Source organism: Mus musculus, chromosome 11 (assembly GCF_000001635.26).
Source record: "Mus musculus strain C57BL/6J chromosome 11, GRCm38.p6 C57BL/6J".
Classification (NCBI taxonomy): domain Eukaryota; kingdom Metazoa; phylum Chordata; class Mammalia; order Rodentia; family Muridae; genus Mus; species Mus musculus.
Genome location: NC_000077.6, coordinates 30,553,557 through 30,577,419, shown reverse-complemented (window position 1 = coordinate 30,577,419; position 23,863 = coordinate 30,553,557). Strand labels below are relative to the sequence as shown.

The following is a 23,863-nucleotide window of genomic DNA, read 5'->3' as shown; positions in this document are numbered from 1 at the left end:
TACTGAAGATTGAACTTATAATGCTTTAAAATTCAATGTCATGTAATTTGGATTATTATTTATTTATTTGTTTGTTTTTAATCACTCACATCTGTACACACACATAGGGATTCGGTTTTGGAGTTGAAGCTATGCCTTTGTCAGTAAAGTACTTGCATCAGCATGAACATCGAGCCCAGATCCCCAGCACTCATGACAGCACATTCCCAGCCAGACATGGCAGCATTCACCTTGAACTCCCGATTCTTCTGCCTCTGCCTGCCAGATGCAAAGATCACAGTATTCAGCTACGGTGCTTTCTCTGTGATGCAATGTTATGATCCCTCACATCTATCCTTATTGAAGCAGTGTAGGAAACAACACTTGAAAACTCAAGTAGAACAAATCTGTGCTTCCTGGTACCAGGAAGTCTGTACTCTCCTCCTTCTCCTTTCTCTTCCTTTTTCCATTTTTTCCTCTTCTTTCTCCCTAATTCTTTTTTTTTTTTTTTTTTTTTTTGGGCAAGTTGTTAGGGACGGAGTTTAAAAGCAGGGGCATAGCATAATTGCATTAGACCAGGATGATTATAATTTCCTCCATGGTGCTTGGTACACAGTCAGAGCACATTAAGGAAAATTAAGGAAAACACAAAGAATGAATGGCTTTCAGTTACGAATTGTGATTTTTTTTTGGGGGTGGGTGCTTGTTTGTTTTTCAGCAAAATCAAAATTGGATTTCCCATTTGAAGCTGGAGAATTTGTGTACAAATTCTTCGTATTCCTACACTTTTATTATCTGGGGGAGATGCAAGAATCACTTGGAAATGTTAATTCCTTTGACTGATCCAGATGTGATGAGCATGCTGTCTAGAAGCCATATCCATGGACTGATTATAGGAAACAATCCTTCTAGGTTGTATATAAAACTATATACAGGCTTCCATCTTGCTATGCTTTCAAAATTGTACTTCAGTTTCTTTGTCACCCTGGCATTTCCAGTGTGTTCTGCTTTGCCCTGCATACCTGACTGAGATTTACCCTGTCCTTGCCAATGAATGAAGCAACAATGTCATGATAATTTGATAGGCTGTGCTGTTGGCATCAAGAGTGCCAACAATCAAAGAACAGAAAGAAAACAGCCTTATTCGCTAGTCTGTATATAGGTCACTGACTGCAAAGACCAGCTTTGACACCATATAGTAAACTGAGGCAAGCAGCGGGTGGGAGTCAGTGCTAACAGCAGTTGACAGGGAGTGGTCCAGGTACTGATAGATGCTGCTGCCTGTGACAGCCAGGGATTATAGAAATTATTGAACAGATTTTTTTTCTCTGAAGGAACAAAGTTTAATTTGTTGGGACAAGCACTCCCTGTGGCCAGTAAAAACTCTTAACTCTTTGAACTCTTAGGGTCCAGCAGGAAAGAAAATGAAAAACAGAAAATTCTTACACACTTGAGCACACTGAGTGGATGAAGCAAAAGGCAGACTTTAATAATTTCATACATATAAATACATATATATGCACATGCATACATACATATAGACAGGCAGACAGATACAGGTTCACATGCACAGTTGGTAGATGGAAAAAGCTCCAACATATATCCAGACAACCTTTACATATTATATACATACACAGATCTGATGGATAGCACAGAGTTCCAACGCATTCCCACACAAACTTTATACATATACATTGTACATATATAATATACATAGTTACACATACATACATACATACATACATACATATGAATATACACGTAGTTGATGAGTGAAAAGAACCACACACTTTATTTTCTCTTTAATAGTTTATATATATCCCAGCAAAATCTTTCAAGCAGTAGAAAATTACAGTGTGATTATGTTTTAGTTTTTTTTCTAGTGAATGACTATGAAAAAAAAAACAATAGTATGTTCCTCAATACCTGTACAACATTATGTAGTACAAATTAAGAAAGAACACACGTGCACTAGTAACTGTCTTAGGGTTTCACTGCTGTGAAGAGATACCGTGTCCAAGGCAACTCTTATAAGGACATTTAATTGGGGCTGGCTTTCAGGTTCAGAGGTTCAGTCCATTATCATCAAAGCAGGAGCATGGCAGTTCCAAGGCAGGCCTGGAGCAGGAAGAGCTGAGAGTTCTACATCTTCATCTGAAGGCACTAGGAGAAGACTGGCTTCCAGGTAGCTAGGATGAGAGTCTTAAAGCCCATACCTACAGTGACAGACTTCCTCCAACCAGGCCACACATATTTCAGTAAGGCCACACCTCCAAATAGTGTCACTCCCTGGGCCAAGTATATTCAAAGCACCATAGTAACTACGCAACTTGTTATAGAACAAAATGTATGCAAGCAAGGTAGTTTTCTCAGCCAGTTTCTCCTATTGGCAGGCAGCAATTTGCGGTTACAAAGAAAGGATCAATTATTTTATTATTTATCTTTAAAAGTAATCTTACAAGAATTGAAAAAGAATCACAAATCTAAACTTCATATAAAAACCAGTCTCACTTCTACTTTAAATCCTCATAATGCATATCTACTCATCAGCAATTCTTACTAAATCATATCAGGAAGCTGAGGGCAAAAATGGATATAAGAAATCAGTCATCACCAGTCCAGCCTCAATGAGAGTCATGTCAGCCAGTGCTGCCATTGTTCTTATTGCCTGACCATAAAGGGTCCCTAGCTTAACTAATAAGAATGTGACTTTCTGAAGCTACGTGAAGAGTAGGGTGCGGTGACTGAGCTACCTGTTCTGGGCTGTTCAGTGACATCTCGGCCTGCAGATTATCTCTGCGACCTGAAGACAGAAACCAGACAAAGGCAGGCTGGGTGGAGGTAGTGGCCTCAGGAGCGCCGGGCCTGGTTGCAGCCTCGGGTACAGTGTTCACACTCGTGATCATAGCAAGTGTGTGTCCAGGAGAACATGTCTGCAGGCCAAACACAGATCTACAGTTGATCTATAGCTTGTTTTTAAGATGCAATGAAAGCCTTCTATGCTTTCTGTGTGGTCCTCTTGGTGTTTGGGAGTGTCTCTGAAGCCAAATTTGATGATTCCAGGAGGAGGAAGACACAGTAGAGTATGATGACAATGATTTTGCTGAGTTTGAGGACATCATGGAAGATTCTGATACGGAATCTCCTCAGCGAGTGATCAGCACTGAGGATGATGAGGTCGAGGCCACTGTGGAGTTGGAAGGGCAGGATGAAAGCCAAGAAGGTGATTTCGAAGATGCAGATACCCAGGAGGGAGATACAGAAAGTGAGCCATATGATGATGAGGAATTTGAGGGTTACAAAGACAAACCAGATACCTCTTCTAACAAAAATAAAGACCCAATAACAATTGTTGATGTTCCTGCACACTTTGAGAACAGTTGGGAGAGATATTACCTAGAAATGTTGATGGTGACTGGTCTGCTTGCCTATATCATGAACTACATCATTGGGAAGAATAAAAACAGCCGACTTTCTCAGGCCTGGTTTAACTCTCATAGAGAGCTTTTGGAGAGCAATTTTACCTTAGTGGGGGATGATGGGACTAACGAAGAAGCCACAAACACAGGGAAGTTGAATCAGGAGAACGAGCACATCTATAACCTGTGGTGTTCTGGCCGAGTGTGCTGTGAAGGCATGCTTATCCAGCTGAGGTTCCTTAAGAGACAAGACTTGCCCGGCGTGGTGGCGAACGCCTTTAATCCCAGTACTCGGGAGGCAGAGGCAGGTGGATTTCTGAGTTCGAGGCCAGCCTGGTCTACAAAGTGAGTTCCAGGACAGCCAGGGCTATACAGAGAAACCCTGTCTCAACCCCCCCCCCCCCCAGAGAGAGAGAGAGAGACAGAGACAGAGAGAGAGAGAGAGAGAGAGAGAGAGAGAGAGAGAGAGAGAGAGAGAGAGAGAGAGAGAGAGAGAAGACTTACATAATGTCCTGGCCCGGATGATGAGGCCAGTGAGTGATCATGTGCAAATAAAAGTAACAATGAATGACGAGGACATGGACACATACGTGTTCGCTGTCGGCACTCGCAGAGCTTTGCTGCGACTACAGAAAGAGATGCAGGATCTGAGTGAGTTTTGTAGTGATAAACTAAGTCTGGAGCAAAGTATGGACTGCCAGACTCTGGCCATTCTGTCAGAAATGGGAGAAGTCACAGAGGGAATGAGGCTAAAGATGGTTCACGTTCTTACACACTATGCTGACAAGATTGAATCTGTTCATTTTTCAGACCAGTTCTCTGGTCCAAAGGTTACGCAAGAGGAAGGTCCGCCTTTAAAGCCGCCTGACAGCAAGAGGACACGACTGTTTACGTTTAATGTGCCTGGCTCAGGCAACACGTACCCAAAGGATATGGAGTCTTTGCTACTCCTGATGAAAATGGTGATTTATTCTATCGATAAAGCCAAAAAGTTCCGACTCAACAGAGGAGGGAGACAAAAAGCAGGTAAGAACCGGGCTCGTGTGGAAGAGAACTTTCTGAAGCGGACACATGAGCAGACAGTCTAAGCGTGAGGAGAAGAAAAGAGCTGAGAAGGAACTAGGAGGACCCTGAGAAGCAGCGCAGGCTGGAAGAAGCTGCTTCGAGGAGAGAACAAAAGAAGTTGGAGAAGAAGCAAATGAAAATGAAACAAATCAAAGTGAATGCCCTTGCTGCCGTTAGCTCTCCGTCCACCGGAGACGGGGAAAAGCACGAGTCTGCACCTAGCAGTCACGAGTTTCTGCTGACTGAGAGATCTTTATCTCACCCTCTCCTCTTGGTTTGGAGGTCTACAGAGGTTATAGATACAATGAAAGGGCTCTTTCAGTTATTTCCTTCCAGATAATCAAATTATTTTGATTATTTTATAAAAGGAGCGGTATAGAAAGTGTGTGTAGTTTTAAAATATATTTAAATTATAATGTGAATCATCAGTGCGTTACTTTGATGTTTGAAGAACGATCGTGAAATTTCTAGGTAGGTTGTTGCTTTTTGTTTAAACTGGGCAGTTGAAATAACTATGGAGACTGACTCTAAACCAAGACCCTAATATCTATTGGAATTGCACAATAAACATTGCTTGTTTTTTTCTGTGTCCACATTAAACTTGTGAAAAAAGTGAAATGTAGAACACTATGTGGTGATGAATTCAGAGACTTAGAGCATAGTACAGCGTATGGTTTGTGTGTGGGTGGTGCTATGGCAGTATTATAGGAGGAAATCTGTCAGTGTTAGGATACTGTAAGTCAATGGAAGATTCTAGATGTAGGTAGTACAGGAGCAGTTTCTCATTGCCTGATACTATGAGCTAATGACACTGTGAGTGCTGGATTTGAAGTAGTTATGTGCTTAATTTTCTTGAGCAAGAAATGCATGACAAAGTGAAGTGCTTCACCTAGCTCCCTCCGCTCAGCAGCAGTCAGGTGGCTGGGCTCTGTGAGGTCACAGTGGTTTGCTTGCTTGCTGCAGCCTGTTAGGTGTTCATGGAGGAACTGATCTCTGTCTTAGGCGTGCACTTTGCTTCCACGCCTGCTTTTATATCGTCCACAAGGCCGGTTTGTACTTTCTTGAAACAAATAACCAGTCGATATACACAAATATGCTTTTAAAAAGTGAGCCTTTTTAAATGAATCAGAATTTTGTCTGACTCATGAGGCGGGAGCGATGGTAGAGAGAGGTTCCTCTCTGTGCATAAGCATTTGGCTTGTTGAGATCTCTGCATTTTATAAATGCTTCCTACTGAGAAAGCATTTCTTAAGTCTCTGCTTGTACCAGGTTATTTTTGCTGGGGTGGGAAAGGGTTGTTTTTTCGTTGGGAGCGGGTAGTGAGGTTTTGTCGATGCTTTCTATGTTCTGACGAAGTAACAGTGAGTTGTGGTGAAAACTGTGTGTGCTGTTGCCTTGGGGATTATATCGAGTTTTTCACATGGCTTTGTCTAGGTTAATAGAAATATATGCACTGGGATATTCAAGTGTAATTTTTTTTAACTGTTCACAAGTTCAAGTTATTAAAAATAACACAAAATTGAATCACTTTAAGGCCAGATAATTTTAGACTTAACATTGTTTTACAAATCTTTAAAATACATTTAGAATCAAACTTTATGTGCTTAGTTATCGTTTAAGTAATATAAGATTTCTCAAAGTCCCATACATCAGACCGTGGCAGCTAATTTTGTAACAAACATTCATATGAACTACCTATGACATATATTAAACTGATTGACAAAAAAAAAAAAAAAAGAATGTGCCTTTCTAAACTTCAAATTGTTTAAGATTGTCTACATCAGAGCCAGTAGCAAAAGCATCTTAACCTAGCTTCATAAACAATTTTATTTTTCCAAATATTTTCTAAGGGTGGTGGTCACTGGTGACAATCTACATCTCTAAGTTCTTTCCTAGGGTGGTGATTTGAATGATTTATCTGCTCTAGCAATAATGCTGAAAAAGACCAAGCATTATTGTTGTGAAGGCCAGAGATACTCCTCAGTGAGGGACTGGAAGCCCCTTATATTTTTCACACAATTCTTAGATTGAAAGGAAAGTGAGGGCAGCAAGCAGAGCAGAACTCTGTAACAGCACAAAGTTCTCAGGCACAAAGTCCTTAGGGCCATACCTCAGCTGAGGTGTACCCATCGTGAGGGTGCTAGTTGGTGGGCTGCATTCCGTGAGTTCTAAAACTATTTGCTGTTCCTCCTGTATGGCTCTTGACAACTGAGTGTGGCTACACATCAAGGACACGGAACAGAGGTGTGTGTGTGTGTGTGTGTGTGTGTGTGTCAGTCACTTCACTCACTGGGACAGTAAATTCTGTTTTATAAACAAGTGTGTGATCTATAGCTGCCCATCCCAAATACAGTTGAAAATTTAAGTTTGTTTTACTTTGACAAAAAGAGTAAGTGCATTCCTTATAGAATTAATCTCCCCTCGCCAGCATCTGCTGTCACCTGAGTTTTTGATCTTAGCCATTCTGACTGGAGTGAAGTGGAATCTCAGTGTTGTTTTGATTTGCATTTCCCTGATGATTAAGGATGTTGAACATTTTTTCAGGTGCTTCTCTGCCATTCGGTATTCCTCAGGTGAGAATTCTTTGTTCAGCTCTGAGCCCCATTTTTTAATGGGGTTATTTGATTTTCTGGAGTCCACCTTCTTGAGTTCTTTATATATATTGGATATTTGTCCCCTATCCGATTTGGGATAGGTAAAGATCCTTTCCCAATCTGTTGGTGGCCTTTTTGTCTTATTGACGGTGTCTTTTGCTTTGCAGAAGCTTTGCAATTTTATGAGGTCCCATTTATCGATTCTTGATCTTACAGCACAAGCCATTGCTGTTCTATTCAGGAATTTTTCCACTGTACCCATATCTTCGAGGCTTTTCCCTACTTTCTCCTCTAAGAAAGGGGAACACTCCTCCATTGTTGGTGGGATTGCAAGCTTGTACAACCACTCTGGAAATCAGTCTGGCGGTTCCTCAGAAAATTTGACATAGTACTACCGGAGGATCCCGCAATACCTACCTCTCCTGGGCATATATCCAGAAGATGTCCCAACTGGTAAGAAGGACACATGCTCCACTATGTTCATAGCAGCCTTGTTTATAATAGTCAGAAGCTGGAAAGAACCCAGATGCCCCTCAACAGAGGAATGGATACAGAAAATGTGGTACATTTACACAATGGAATACTACTCAGCTATTAAAAAAATGAATTTATGAAATTCCTAGGCAAATGGATGGACCTGGAGGGTATCATCCTGAGTGAAGTAACCCAATCACAAAGGAACTCACACAATATGTACTCACTGATAAGTGGATATTAGCCCAGAAACTTAGGATACCCAAGATATAAGATACAACTTGCCAAATGCATGAAATTCAAGAAGAACGAAGACCAAAGTGTGGACCCTTTCTTAGAAATGGGAACAAAACACCCATAGAAGGAGTTACAGAGACAAAATTTGGAAGTGTGACAAAAGGATGGACCATCTAGTGATTGCCATATGCAGGGATCCATCCCATAATCAGCTTCCAAACGCTGACACCATTGCATACACTAGCAAGATTTTGCTGAAAGGACCCAGATATAGCTCTCTCTTGTGAGACTATGCCGGGGCCTAGCAAACACAGAAGTGGATGATCACAGTCAGCTATTGGATGGGTCACACGGCCCCTAATGGAGGAGCTAGAGAAATTACCCAAGGAGCTAAAGGGAACTGCAACCCTATAGGTGGAACAACATTATGAACTAACCAGTACCCGGGAGCTCTTGTCTTTAGCTGCATATGTATCAAAAGATGGCCTAGTCGGCCATCACTGCAAAGAGAGGCCCATTGGACTTGCAAACTTTATATGCTCCAGTACAGGGGAACGCCAGGGCCAAAAAGGGGGAGTGGGTGTGTAGGGGATTGGGGGTGGGTGGGTATGGGGGACCTTTGGGATAGCATTGAAAATGTAAACGAGGAAAATACCTAATAAAAAAATTAAAAAAAAAAAGAATTAATCTCCCCAAAGTAAAAAAAAAAAAAAAAAAAAAAATTAATTGACAGAGAGCACTGAGAGAAGCAAGATGGCAGACGTGCTGAATCTTCATGAGGCGAGGGGCGAGGATTTCGCCATGGATGAGGATGGTGACGAAAGCATCCACAAACTAAAAGAAAAAGCAAAGAAAAGGAAGGGCCACAGCTTTGGCCCTGAGGAGTCCCAAGAGCGGATGCAGGAAGATTATGACAGTGTGGAGCAAGATGGTGAACCTGGACCACAGTGCTCTGTTGAAGGTGGGATTCTCTTTGTTATTGGAGTCGACGAAGAAACCGCTGAAGATATCCATGACAAATTAGACGAATATGGGGAAATAAAAACTATCCACTTTATTTTTATTTTTTTTTTTTAGACTCTTTTTTTTAATTATTTATTTATTATATGTAAATACACTGTAGCTGACTTCAGACTCACCAGAAGAGGGCGTCAGATCTCATTATGGATGGTTGTGAGCCACCATGTGGTTGCTGGGATTTGAACTCAGGACCTTCAGAAGAGCAGTCAGTGCTCTTAACCACTGAGCCATTTCACCAGCCCAAAACTATCCACTTTAATTTGAACAGGCGCATGGGATACTCTAGTTGAGTATGAAACATATAAAACGACTCAGGCTGCCATGGAGGAACTAAAAGTTTAAGATTTGATGGGACAGCCAATCAGTGTCGACTGGTGTTTTGTTCGAGGTCCACCAAAGGGCAAGAGGAGAGGAGGCCAAAAACGAAGCAGGAGTCCTGACTAGAAACGCTGTTGATAAATCCTCTGTTGACCAGATGGTCTCTCTATGAGTCCATTTGGTTATGCTGCCTTGGATAAATAGGACTAAGTAGTCCTTGTGTTTATATTTAATTTCTTATCCTATCTACTTGGTATTGCATTTGAGTTTAAGAAAAAAAATTCCATTTTGGTTTTCACATTTAAAATTATTTTACTGTTCTGGAAACTAAACAACTGCACTGAGGCATTCTGAGTAAAGATGCTTTTGTCTGGCCTGTCATTCTGAGTTTCTAGAAAGGCTCAAGGAGACTGCTCAGTATTTCTTTTTCTTAGAAGATGAGAGCAGGGGCAATGAGATTTTTTTTCTTATGGCATTAAGGAATGAATTTTACATACTCTCATGAGCAGATGTTATATGAGTGTCTCTCTTGCTTCTCTGTCAGTCTTGTGCAGCCCAGGCTGGCCTCGCACTCACTGTATTGCCAAGGATGACCTTGAACTTGTAATACTTGCCTCTTACCTCCCAGGTGCTAAGATTGCACCCATGGGCCACCATACCCAGTTTATGTGGTTCCTAGAATTAAAATACGGGGCTTTGAGATGCTCAGCCAGCTTTACTTTGAATATGGTGCTGAACTATGAAGTTTGTTTATTCCTACAACATAAAAGAACCCCAGCTTGAGTACTATGTAATAATATACACTCCTTTAATCCCAGCACTTGGGAGGCCAACCTGGTCTACAGGAGAGTTCCAAGATAGCCAGGGCTGCACAGACCCTTTATCAAATAAATAAATAAATAAATAAATAAATAAATAAATAAATAAATAGCTATTGTTATCCCTTTATCATAGTTTTTAGCTGATTTTTCTGGTATGTCTGTAGTAACTGTGATTTGTTGTCTGTGTAGTTTCCTATGTGGCCCACACTGGCCTTAGACTGATGCTCCTGATTCTGTCTCCCTAGCGTATAATGGCAAATATTAAACTTAACATTTTTTTCAGATGCAAAAAAAATGCCTATAACGCGACAATAGAAATGGACTCACCTTAATAAAAGCTAGTAGTTGCTTTTATTTTTTCTCTTATTCTTCTCATATTACATCCTGATCACAATTTCCCCTCCCTGACTACTCTTCCAAGTCTTCCCTTCCCTCAACCTCCCATCTTCCCCAGATCTACTCCTCCTCTGTTTCCTTTAAAAATAAAATAAAATAAAATAAAATAAAATAAAATAAAATAAAAAGAGCAGGTCTCCCAGGGATATCAACCAAACAGCATAACAAATTAGAGTAAGACTTGACACATATCCAGGTTGGATGAGGCAACCCAGTAGGATGCAAAGGGTTCCAAGAGTGGAAGAAAGAACCAGAGAGACCCCCACTTTTGCTTTTGGGAGTTTCACAAGAACTTCGAGTTATAGAACCATGACATACACAGAGGACCTAATGCAGGCCAATGCAGGCTTCATAATTGCCACTGCAGTCTCTGTGAGCCCCTGTGAGCCCTGCTTAATTGGCCTTGGTTTCTGTTAGTAAGATTCTTACTTTTGCCTTTAGCCATATGGTAATCTCTGGAGCTAGTTGTTATAGTTGTCTCTGGGTAGAGCGTGTTCCTCAGGTGATTATGTTAGCCTCTATCAGCAGACCTGGGAGACTAGATCTCTCCTTAGTTTCAGTGGTCAGAGTACTCTCTGCAGGCAAGCTCTCCTCTTGCAGGGAAGGTGCAGAGATATCTGGCCTTAGGACCTGCCTGCCTCCTGGCAGAAGATAAAGGCCGGAAACAGGGCCTGTCCCCAAAGTTGTTAGCTTCTGTGGTCCACATTCTCACCTGTGCAGACTAGTCTCAGCAGAATCCTGGAACCAAGATGGCTCCCCCAGGTGCTCCAGCAAAGCCCTCTCCAGCGGGGCGGACATCTCTCTTCTGGCAGGGAAGGTGCCTGGGTGTCTGGAGCCTGAAACTCAGTCTGCCTCAGAAGATCTGTGGCTTCTGCCTGTCCCAGAAGCTGCTAGCTTCTGTAGTCCACACTCTCACCTGCACAGACTAGTCTTGGTGGGATCTGGGTAAAACATACATACATACATACATACATACATACACACATATATACACAAACATACACAGACATACATTTATATGTACATATATATCTGTCATTTTAAATTTTTAAAAATTCATAAGTTTATTGAGGGAAGTTCTAAGATATCTCACCTATTTTAAATGAACTACAAAATGTATTATGGTTGGTTTTAAAAGGAAAAATGAAGTTGAATATGGTGGCATATGCTTGTAATCGCAGAACTCAGGAGACCAAGGCAGGCAAACCACAATTTCATAGAGTCTGAAATACTAATAAGACCATGTCTAAAAAAAGGAGGAGAAGAAGGAGGAGGAAGAGGAGGAGGGAAAGAATGAAAGAGAAAAGAAAAAAAAATCAATCAAATAACCATTAAGATAACATATACTTTGAAGTTTAAGCATCTTCAATAAACAAGACTTTAAATAAGAGATAACAATAGCACACTTAGTCAAAGTGGCACCAGTGTGTTCTCGATCATTATTTTATAAATTATTCAATGCAAACTTAGAAAAATGATTTTAATTAAGAAGAGTATATTTAGCTATTAACATGAGAAAACAGACTGATAATATTTAAAGTAATTATCAGAATGATAAAACATACATACATACATACATACATACACACATATATACACAAACATACACAGACATACATTTATATGTACATATATATAAGTGTGTATTTATATGGCTGTATATGTATGAGTGCACATATAAATGTATGAGTGTCAATTTCCCACTAAGTCTTTATATTTCAAATAATTCTAAAAGTTCAAGTTATAAGCTATTTTTAATCTGATTAACTTTCAATTACCATATATGGAGAAACCAAAGTATTCCACGACAAAACCAAATTCACACATTATCTTTCCACGAATCCAGCCCTTCAAAGGATAATAACAGAAAAAAACCAATACAAGAACGGAAACCACGCACTAGAAAAAGAAAGAAAGTAATCCTTCAACAAACCTAAAAGAAGAGAGCCACAAGAACAGAATGCCAACTAAAACAACAAAAATAAAAGGAAGCAACAAACAAAAGAATATACCTTCTTCTCATCACCTCATGGTACCTTCTCCAAAACTGACCATATAATTGGTCACAAAACAAGCCTCAAACAGATACAAAAATATTGAAAATGTCCTATGCATCCTATCAGATCTCCATGGACTAAGGCTGATCTTCAATAACAACATAAATAACAGAAAGCCAACATTCACGTGGAAACTGAACAACACTCTTCTCAATGATACCTTGGTCAAGGAAGGAATAAAGAACGAAATTAAAGACTTTTAGAGTTTAATGAAAATGAAGCCACAACATACCCAAACTTATGGGACACAATGAAAGCATTTCTAAGAGGAAAACTCATAGCTCTGAGTGCCTCCAAAAAGAAACTAGAGAGAGCACATACTAGCAGCTTGACAACACACCTAAAAGTTCTAGAGAAAGGGAAGCAAATCCACCCAGAGGAGTAGATGGCAGGAATTAATCAAACTCAGGAGCGAAATCAAACAAGTGGAAACAGGAAGAACTATTCAAAGAATCAACCAAATGAGGAGCTGGTTCTTTGAGAAAATCAACAAGATAGATCAGCCCTTAGCCAGACTCACTAAAGGGCACAGGGACAGCATCCTAATTAACAAAATCAGAGAGGAAAGGGGAGACATAACAACAGATCCTGAAGAAATCCAAAAACCATCAGATCCTTCTACAAAAGGCTATACTCAACAAAACTGGAGAACCTGGATGAAATGGAAAAATTTCTATACAGATACCAGGTACCAAAGTTAAATCAGGATCAGATTAATTGATCTAAACAGTTTTATATCCCATAAAGAAATAGAAGCAGTCATTAATAGTCTCCCAACCAAAAAAAGCACAGGACTAGATGGGTTTAGTGCAGAGTTCTATCAGACCTTCAAGGAAGATCTAATCCCAGTTCTTCACAAACTATTCCACAAAATAGAAGCAGAAGTAATTATGAAGCCACAATTACTCTGATACCTAAACCACAGAAAGACCCAACAAAGAGAACTTCAGACCAATTTCCCTTACGAATATTGATGCAAAAATACTCAATAAAATTCTCGCTACCCGAATCCAAGAACACATCAAAACAATCATCCATCCTGACCAAGTAGGTTTCATCCCAGGGATGCAGGGATGGTTTAATATATGAAAATCCATCAACATAATCCATTATATAAACAAACTCAAAGACAAACACCACATGATCATCTCTTTAGATGTAGAGAAAGCGTTTGACAAAATCCAACATCCATTCATGATAAAAGTCTGGGAAAGATCAGGAATTCAAGGCCCATACCTAAACATAAAAGCAACCTACAGCAAACCAGTAGCCAACATCAAAGTAAATGGTGAGAAGCTGGAAGCATTCCCACTAAAATCGGGGACTAGACAAGGCTGCCCACTTTCTCCCTACCTATTCAACATTGTACTTGAAGTCCTAGCCAGAGCAATTAGACAACAAAAGGAGATCAAGGGGATACAAATTGGAAAGGAAGAAGTTAAAATATCACTTTTTGCAGATGATATGATAGTATATATAAGTGACCCTAAAAATTCCACCAGAGAACTCCTAAACCTGATAAACAGCTTCAGTGATGTGGCTGGATATAAAATTAAATCAAACGAGTCAATGGCCTTTCTCTATACAACGGATAAACAGGCTGAGAGAGAGAAATTAGGGAAACAACACCCTTCTCAATAGTCACAAATAATATAAAATACCTTGGTGTGACTCTACCTAAGGACATGAAAGATCTGTATGATAAGAACTTCAAGTCTCTGAAGAAAGAAATTAGAGATCTCAGAAGATGGAAAGATCTCCCATGCTCATGGATTGGCAGGATCAACATTGTAAAAATGGCTATCTTGCCAAAAGTAATCTACAGATTCAATGCAATCCCCATCAAAATTCCAAATCAATTCTTCAACGAATTAGAAAGGACAATCTGCAAATTCATCTGGAATAACAAAAAATCTAGGATAGCAAAAACTCTTCTCAAGGATAAAAGAACCTCTAGTGGAATCGCCATGCCTGACCTCAAGCTGTACTACAGAGCAATTGTGATAAAAGCTGCGTCAGGATGGCCGAGTGGTCTAAGGCGCCAGACTCAAGGTGATAAAAGCTGCATGGTACTGGTATAGCGACAGACAAGTAGACCAATGGAATAGAATTAAAGACCCAGAAATGAACCCACACACCTATGGTCACTTGATCTTTGACAAGGGAGCTAAAACCATCCAGTGGAAAAAAGCATTTTCAACAAATGGTGTTGGCACAACTGGCGTTTATCATGTAGAAGAATTCGAATTGATCCATTCCTATCTCCTTGTGCTAAGGTCAAATTTAATTGGATTAAGTTTCACCATATACAACCAGAGAAACTGAAACTTATAGAGGAGAAAGTGGGGAAAAGCCTCGAAGATATGGGCACAGGGGAAAAATTTTTGAATAGAACAGCAATGGCTTGTGCTGTAAGATCAAGAATTTACAAATGGGACCTCATAAAATTGCAAAGCTTCTGCAAGGTAAAAGACACCGTCAATAAGACAAAAAGGCCACCAACAGATTGGGAAAGGATCTTTACCTGTCCTAAATCAGATAGGAGACTAATATCCAATATATATAAAGAACTCAAGAAGGTGGACTCCAGAAAATCAAATAACCCCATTAAAAAATGGGGCTCAGAGCTAAACAAAGAATTTTTACCTGAGGAATACCGAATGGTTGAGAAGCATCTGAAAAAATGTTCAGTATCCTTAATCATCAGGGAAATACAAATCAAAACAACCCTGAGATTCCACCTCACACCAGTCACAATGGCTAAGATGAAAAATTCAGGTGACAGCAGATGCTGGCGAGGATGTGGAGAAAGCGGAACACTCCTCCATTGTTGGTGGAATTGCAAGCTTGTACAACCACTCTGGAAATCAGTCTGGCGGTTCCTCAGAAAATTTGACATAGTTCTTACTACCAGAGGATCCCGCAATTCCTCTCCTGGGCATATATCCAGAAGATGTTCCAATTGGTAATAAGGACACATGCTCCACTATGTTCATAGCAGCCTTATTTATAATAGCCATTTCTATATAATGGATATAGAAAATGTGGTACATTTACACAATGGAGTACTACACAGCTATTAAAAAATGAATTTATGAAATTGCTAGGCAAATGGATGGACCTGGAGGTCATCATCCTAAGTGAGGTAAACCAATCACAAAAGAACTCACATGATATGTACTCACTGATAAGTGGATATTAGCCCAGAAACTTAGAATACCCAAGATACAAGATACAATTTGCAAAACATAGGAAATTCTAGAAGAACTAAGACCAAAATGTGGACACTTTACCCCTTCTTAGAATTGGGAACAAAACACCTATGGAAAGAGTTTCAGAGACAAAGTTTGGAGCTAGACGAAAGGATGGACCATCTAGAGACTGCCATATCCGGGATCCATCCCATAATCAGCCTCCAAACACTGACACCATTGCATACACTAGCAAGATTTTGCTGAAAGGACCCTGATATAGCTGTCTCTTGTGAGGTTATGCCGGGGCCTAGCAAACACAGAAGTGGATGCTCACAGTCAGCTATTGATGGATCACAGGGTCCCCAATGGAGGAGCTAGAGAAAGTACCCAAGGAGCTAAAGGGGTCTGCAACCCTATAGGTGGAACAACAATATGAACTAACCAGTACCCCCCACAGCTCGTGTCTCGAGCTGCATATGTTTCAGAAGATGGCCTAGTCAGCCATCATTGGAAAGAGAGGCCCATTGGTCTTACAAACTTTATCTGCCTCAGTACAGTGGAATGCCAGGGCCAAGAAGTGGGAGTGGGTGGGTGGGTAGGGGAGTGGGGGTTAGGTTACTGGCGACTTTTGGGATAGCATTTGAAATGTAAATGAAGAAAATACCTAACAAAATTGTTTTTTATATGGCAGATATGTGTTCAATTGAAAATAACATAAAGCACTTGAGGCTTGTCACATTTTACTTTAATAATGGTATCAATTGCTTTTGAAGGTTTTAGTAAAGAGACAACTTGAAAACATTAAAATTTGCTTAAAATTACTTCATAAATGAACAACTGAAATCTGACATACATTTCTTTAACAACTAGAATTATCAGAGACTTTCTTTTCAAAATATCAAATATCTCCTCTTTCTAGAATTTTCTCTTCAATTACCTTAGAACCTTTCTGTCAAAATTTAATCCATAGGAATTTAACTTCAAGTAAGCACACAGATTACATAAACATCTGTGATTACTCTGAGCTAGTTACAATGTTAGTGCTCATTGTTGGGAGTTATTGTTCAGCCCCACTGCCCCCAGGCTGGAGTTGGCCATGGGACTTTTTCTTTTCTTGTGTGTGTGTGTGTGTGTTTAGAGTCAGTAACCTTTATTCCAGTATTAGAATAAGGCCATGCACACTGCAGACAAAGGAGCACAGGCTAAGAGCAACCTCATTGCAGCACACGGGCAGCTGGGTAGGTAAGTGTATTAGGGCAGGTTAGAATATTTAAGGTTTGTAGTTTTTGCCATTTGGAGAAACTGCTGAAAAGCACATTTTTCTCTTCTCTTGTTTCTTCCATAAGAAAAACATCATCTCCCTCTTGCTCTCATATAACATCCCAGATAGATGGATGATTTATGCTTATTTCCTTTCTCCCAGTTTTACAAGTATACTTTTTTTCTTAAAGGGCAAGCCGGTCAGGACTAAAGAGACTTAGGAAGGACCATTAAGCCAAAACTGGAGTCTTAAAGTTATATGCTAAACCAAGTTCTTTTTTTTTTTTTTTTTTTTTTTCTAAACCAAGTTCTGTAGCAGTGGCCAGTGGGAATGGACAGACTGGGCTCAGCTAGGAATTGAGGATGCTCTAGCCTGTCTGGCTTCTTCACTCTTCTGACAGCCAGTCCTCCCCTCCCTGAAAAGCATTGCCCCCATATCCTAAAAGCTCCCACCTTCAACTTTCTCTAAATAGCTCCTGAGATTCCTTGTAAATGTAATGTTTGTTGCAGTTCTTTGTGCTTTAAATGCTTTTTTTTCTGTTTAGACTATGGAACAATTTGGTTCTCCACTCCTTTTACTGTAGTACCCTCATCCCATTCTCCCTATGGCCTAGACAATAAGCTAAAGCTAAAAACCTCTCTCTCTCTCTCTCTCTCTCTCTCTCTCTCTCTATATATATATATATATATATATAGAGAGAGAGAGAGAGAGAGAGAGAGAGAGCTGGTCAGGACTAAAGAGACATATATATATATATGTATATATATATATATATATATATATATAGAGAGAGAGAGAGAGAGAGAGAGAATATATATGTGCACATGGCATGATCAAGATGGGGAAGGATATCTTGGAACAGGTAGGAGGCTGGGTTCCCTCATTGTACTCTAGTGAATTTGCTGTGAGACATCTACAAACCCAAATGAGAAAGGTTACCCATCTCTTCCTGGGTTGAATTGGGGTGATAGTCAGTGCAAAAGAAAAACTTTAATTAACTTCTTTCTTCATTGGGGGAAATCTAAACTAGAAAATAGGAAGATTGCCTACAATACACATATTGTGACCCTGTAAGTGAAGGCAGGTTGGGGATAAAACTTAAGGATCTCATTCCCCAATCTCCCTAGGCTCAAGGTTAGTGTGTGCAATAGTATTTAGAAACAGAGGAGTAGAAAGTGAGCCTGGCTCTACCTGTACCCTTATCTCAGGCCTGGTAATGCACGATTCCATCATAGTCTCTCCAGAGCAGAAGTTGGGGACATTACATGCTGGCTTGTCCATGGGGTTTGATCTCTGGGACCAGGAAAGAATATAGTAGTTATCTCATTAAGATTTCTGACTCATAATCATCCCAGGCTCATAACAAGGACATAAAAGAGGGTCCACAGGCACTCAGGACTTCACTTAAGGAATAGCAGAAAATTCTAGCCAGTCCAGAATAGAGATACAAACCCCAAATTCTGGCCTTTCTTTGTCCCTTCCAGGTGGAGGCTAGCTAGCCTCTCAACTCTCCTTCCGCTGTTTCTCTTCAGATCTAACCACCCCTTCAATACCTCATCTTCACCTTATCTCCTGAGTGTAGGAAAATGCAGATCCTTTCTGCTTCCATACATTACAGATCTGGAGAAAGAGTGGAGGGCAGGGAAAGTGGAGGAGGAAGAGGAGGAGGAGGAGGGGGAGGGGGAGGGGGGAGGAGGAGGGGGAGGGGGAGGAGGAGGGGGAGGAGGGAGGAGGAGGGGGAGGATGGGGGGAAGGGGAGAGGGGAGGGGGAGGGGGAAGGGGGAGGGGGAGGAGGGGGAGGGGGAGGAGAGGGAGGAGGAGGAGGAGGAATGTACCAATTTCTGTTTACAAAGAAATTTCCTTCCCCTGTAGTGGGGAAATTAAAACCCCCTTCCACTCCAATCCTCTCATAAAGAGAAGACACTAGATGAGTTAGACAGCCAGGTAATAAGAATCTCTCTCTCTCTCTCTCTCTCTCTCTCTCACACACACACACACACACACACACACACACACACACACACACAAACATACACACACACACACACACACAAACATACACACACACACACACACACACACACACACACACACACACACACACACACACACACTATAGTTACTATGCATCTAATAGCCTTTCATTTAATTACAGCCTGTATTGGCTGGTCTGTGGTTAGAATACAGACTTGTGACCATGAGGACAATGTTATTTAAAGTCCCTAAATTCAGTGTGTCTCATTATAGAGGATCACTGTGGCAATAGCTGACCAAAAATTATCCTGAAATATGTGCATATATCTTTTAAGATAAAGCATATTACTAACTTCTGCTAAGTTCTGCCAAGTTAATTGAAACATAATAGTACATTATACTAATTGAGAGTTTCTCTTGGCTGGTGGCAGCTGTAAATTTTACAGAGAGTAAAATACCTGAAACAAGATATTGTTTTTGTTGTTACTTGGCTTTGTTTGTTTGCTTTTTTTTTTAAATAATCCTATCCATGAGGTTGAGTGATCATAGGGTAAAGTGGCTTAGAATCTGTGGCATACCTTCCCATATGTGAGGTAGTCAGCACATATTTACTGAGCACTTAATGTTTGCCAGGCATTGCTGAACTGAGAAATAGGGTCAGGGGAGGGAAGTGACTGACTCAAGTTTCATAGCTAGGAAAGGGTAGCCTTAGGGTCTGACAGGGTATGTCTCACTAAAAAGATCACCCTATTATTATAATTGTATGCTTTATGTTCAGCCTGGTGGAACTAAGGAGATATAGTTTATAAGGCAATACATGTAGCATTTGAGAGAGAGATCACATACAATGTTGATGGCATCAAGAATTTCCTCAGCAGTCAGATGTGCACTGAGTTCTGAACCCTTCAATCCTTGTCTAACCTTGAGAACTTACCCATTTTCACCAATTTCCAGGCCTTATCCTCTGGTGTTCCCTCTCAGTGTCCCAGGAAGTGACACTAACTTGACATGTAATACAAGCTCAGAGCCCCACCCTCTCTGCCTTTTCTGGCACACTCTCAAGCATCTCTTATCTTGCTGAGCATCCTCTTCCATAGATTGTCCACACTTTGCCTCCTCGAATTCTTCTTCTGTTTTCTGGAAACATTTTTTTTGAAGCCTTGGTAGTCTAGAACTCAACGTCAGGACTAACATCCCCAACTGAGGTATCAATGTGAATGTGCATTCTCTGTATCTCGTTAAAAGCAAAATCAGTGAGACTCTTGGAAAAGAGTACGAGTTGGAATTAGTCCATTGGTCTGACAACCGCTACTGAACTGAATTTTAATTTTAAAGCTGGGCATGGTGGTGCACGATTTTAATCCCAGCACTCGGGAGGCAAAGGGAGGCGGTTTTCTGAGTTCGAGGCCAGCCTAGTCTACAAAGTGAGTTCCAGGACAGCCAGAGCTATATACCTCTGGAAAAAAAAATTATTTTTAAAATTGAATTGCATAGAATTCTCAACATTGACTGTTTAATTAACCTTAAATGGTGAGAAGAGAAAGCGTCTAATATAGGAAAGCCCTACTCTGTTCTTAGATTAGAAATGATACTTGATTTTACATAACTACGAAAAAGGCTTCTTTAGAATTTGCTGGCTTCCCACCTCTTTTCTAAAAATGTGACTTAGAAAAATTACAGAATTGGTCTGGATGTCAGCATTTCCCTGAAGCTGACATTTTCAGACCACATTCCCCATTAGCTATTCAAAGTGAATTTTAGGAGTTTGAGAACTGGCTTTGTTTGTGAGGCCAGAATTTAGACACTGACACAATTTTAAATCCTGTAAGGCACATTGTTCTGTAACTCTCAGAAATAGCTAAAGAGCTCTTCTCTGCCTCTGGCCGGGCCAGGCCCACCATCTCATCTCACATCATTTGCCACTAAAATTTTAATTCTTAGCAGGATTAATTTTTTTTAATGGAAGAAAGCTGACTACCATTTGGCCAGAAGAACTTGATTTATCTCTTATATCTACTATAATTTTAATTTATTTATCTTTAATTTAGGGACCAATACCTAGTCATTTGTCAGGCTTGGAATTTTGAGGAACTTGTTCTTTCTCATATTCCATGATCCTAAAGGTCTCCGGGGGTGGGGTGGGGCGGTAACTGAGCAAACATTATTCCACTTATTAAACAAAGCATTGCATTTGGGAATATTTGAATATATAAGCAAGAGTAAAGTAACAGACTGAGAAAGACAAGGCAGATCCTGCATGTGAGGTATATTCAGAGCGCCATGTTTTACCTCTTATTCCTTACATGTTAATCCAAGTGTGCTGCTCTGCTTCCTTTAGAAACTGTTGGTAAGGGAGTTGGTGAGGTGGCTTAGCTGGTAAAGGCACTTGATGACCTAGATTGTATCCTCAGGATTCATACCTGCCTCATGAAAGATACTTGCACACATATGTCTACTCACAGAGAGACACACAGAACACACATATGAATACATAAAATATAATAATAATAATAATAATGAGGAGGAGAAAGAACAGGAAGAAGAGGAAGAGGAGGAGGAGGAGGAGGAGGAGGAGAAGGAGAAAGAAGAGAAGGAGAAGGAGAAGGAGAAGGAGAAGGAGAAGGAATGTTGGTAGGAATCAGATGAAAACATTAACTGTGAGTGACTATGGTAGAACACAAGGTCATCTGATAGCCACTGTCTATCAGTGGCTTCCAGCATGACTGGAGGTTGGCAGTCCTCAAATCACCAAGCACATCCTGTGTACTTAGAGCAACCAACCTTGTTTACAGAGATGAAAATACGCAGGGCTTGTTATCCTACATGAACAACACCCCCAGTACTCCAGGAAGTTATCTGTCCTCGGGCAAGTGGGGCTTACAGGTTAGAGACATTTTTGTTTTTTAGATCTCTTAAGCACTATTATAATTAAAACATACATAACTTTAGCCCTTACAAAAGAACAGTGTGTGTGATTTATCATTGGAAGACTTTATTTGTAAACCACCCACTTTATTTTTAACTATTTTAGGCTCAGAGATGGAGGGGGAAATGGGCTATTTTAAAATGTTTGTTGTAATTTACTGCTCTTCCAGATGACCTACGTTTGGTTCCCAGGACCCACATGGCGGTTCACAACTGTCTGTAACTTCAGTTCCAGAGAATCTAATGTTGACTTCAAGCACACAAATACATAAAAAATAAATAAATATTTTTAAAATGTTTGTTGCAAACAAAATTCTATAACTTTAAACAAGTAAACGAGTGGCAGAATCATCGTCTCCTCAGCAGTTTGTCACATTTGATTTTTAATATGACCTTTTCACATTTTATAGACATTATTATTACAACAAAATTCTATTTATTTTTGTTGCAGTTTTGCATTGTTACCTTTTTGACCATAATTTTAACTTCACATTCTGTATTAAATTATTTTCAAATTGCTAGTAATACTTACCTCTGATAGAATATTTGTATCTAGCCCTGGTTGGCCTCTAACTTGCTGAGGATAATGTTGAACCTCTGGTCCTCTCCACTCCACCTCTAGAGGATAAAACCCAAGTTTTAATGCATGCTGAGCCACATCCCACGTGTTATCTGAGAGGTTTTACAGGAAATAGGTAATATAGTATTCATACTAAAGATAAAACGTACAAATAAGAACTTCTTCTCCCAACTAGTGGTAATCACTTTTTACTCTGGAACACCTTAAGGATTGCTTTTGTTTACTTCTTTCCTGGACAACTTATAAAACAAGCTTTCAGTTGTGTAAATGGAGTGTGTGGGATAAGAGAAGAAAACATCCCGAAAGATGCTTAAGTAGAGAGAGGCACTAACTCATATCAATCTAACACGGCATTAAACTCCGCACTGTATCTGGTTACAGTTGCTACTTTGGTGCCTACTGTCTGCTAAATATTTAGAGAGCATGTGGTCCAGTTTGTGAGAAAATGAAATCTTATATAAACATGCTGAAGTTCATTGTTATTAATTTGCTGTGGAAATCCAAGCATGGCAGGGGTGTGGCCTTCTATGTTATTATAAATTCATATCTTGTCCTTGTTGCTTTGAAATAAGTAAACCCCACATTTGGATCCAAACTTCAAGATAAGTCTGGACCAATGTTTGAAGAAGTTGAGCACTGGGAATTTTTATGCATTTGGGAGGACTTGGGTTTTCTGATAGTTCCTTGTTATTCTAGCTGCAGGCTTGAAAGGGCAGAGGTAGGCAGGACAAAGGATTTTCAGTACTGAACTTCCAATAATGTGTTGATGCCAGAAAAAGAGTCAGAGTCATTTCTGATGAGAAACAATTGTTAATTTTAAGCCATTATGAATGTACTTTCTGTGATGGCTCCTGCAAAGTAACACAGAGTAATTCATGGGCTATAAGTCACAAGATTAGTTTTAGTAACCAATCCCTAAGTGAAACCAAAGAGAGAAGAAGCAAGTACTGGAGGAAGTGACAGAGGTCAGCCCTGAAGTGGGACAGAGTCCTTTACAATTCCACAGTCCTTTCCCAGGTTTAAATCGGGCAGTGGCTACTTTCCCGTGAAGTCCTTATGTCCCATTCCCACACTATGTGTCAACACTTATCAATATGGTTGAAATCAGCATAGGCCAAAATAACTACTAGATTGGAACTTGGAATAATATTGAAAATCATGAATTATTCCTGGTACCCAGCTGAACCAGGTTATTTTGATGCTTAGAGAAATGGTGTGTGTGTGTGTGTGTGTGTGTGTGTGTGTGTGTGTGTGTGTGTGTGCATCCTGGTTTAAAATCCTTGTCTATATTGCTATTTTATTGAAGGTGCATATTTTCTTAAGAATTCTGCAAATATCAAATGTTAACTTCAATTTAAAAATTAGGGACTTGCTTCATGGCTTTAAGTTGAATTAGTGTTGCGGTATATGTGACTTCAAATCCTGTGCATTTAGAGTATCTTTTTTCCAATAATGAACAAGTTCTTGTTTTCCCTAAGGGCTTAGCTGAGCAGAAGGTGTTGAGAGCTTGGATCTTGTCCAGATCTTCCATAGAAATTGGCAGAGACAT

The 23,863-nt window shown here is 40.1% G+C and overlaps 1 protein-coding gene and 3 pseudogenes across 1 annotated transcript in view; 3 read left to right on the top strand and 1 right to left on the bottom strand.

Annotated features, from left to right (window-relative positions):
* Acyp2 (acylphosphatase 2, muscle type) overlaps positions 1–23,863 on the top strand; it is a 143,617-nt gene that overhangs the window by 72,189 nt on the left and 47,565 nt on the right. The gene's annotated exons all lie outside the window — the stretch shown is intronic.
* Positions 2,966–4,629, top strand: Gm12097 (coiled-coil domain containing 47 pseudogene; annotated as a pseudogene).
* On the top strand, positions 8,499–10,214 carry Gm12098 (predicted gene 12098; annotated as a pseudogene).
* Positions 16,710–18,779, bottom strand: Gm50620 (predicted gene, 50620; annotated as a pseudogene).